This window comes from Sinocyclocheilus grahami, unplaced genomic scaffold (genome assembly GCF_001515645.1).
Source record: "Sinocyclocheilus grahami isolate Dianchi unplaced genomic scaffold, SAMN03320097.WGS_v1.1 scaffold149.1, whole genome shotgun sequence".
In the NCBI taxonomy this organism is placed as follows: domain Eukaryota; kingdom Metazoa; phylum Chordata; class Actinopteri; order Cypriniformes; family Cyprinidae; genus Sinocyclocheilus; species Sinocyclocheilus grahami.
The window spans coordinates 4,292,947-4,293,385 of NW_015505328.1; positions in this window are offsets into that span (position 1 = coordinate 4,292,947).

Below are 439 nucleotides of genomic sequence, written 5' to 3' on the forward strand. Positions count from 1 at the left end.
AAGTTTCTCATTATTATGAGAAAATAAGTCATTATTTTGAGAAAGCACTAATTATTTTGAGAAAGTTTCTCGTTATTACGAGATGTTAAGTCATTATTTCGAGAAAGTTTCTCATTATTATGAGGTACTAAGGCATAATTACGAGATCATTTCTCATTATTATGACATAGTAAGTCGTTATTATGAGAACGTTTCGCAGTATAATGAGAAACTAATTATTTTCTATAGCCTAATTGTCTTCTGAGTTGTGTTGTAATTTATGTCTAGGGTTAGGATATGTTTCTTTGACATATGCATTGTTCCAGGACCAAAAAATGATGTTGATACAGGAGCAGACGGTTATCCTGATGACTAATATTATGAATGCTTATATTTTAACACTATATGTTTTTTGATGGCATGAGTTCACATGTTCATAAACAGCATAATTTGAGAATAT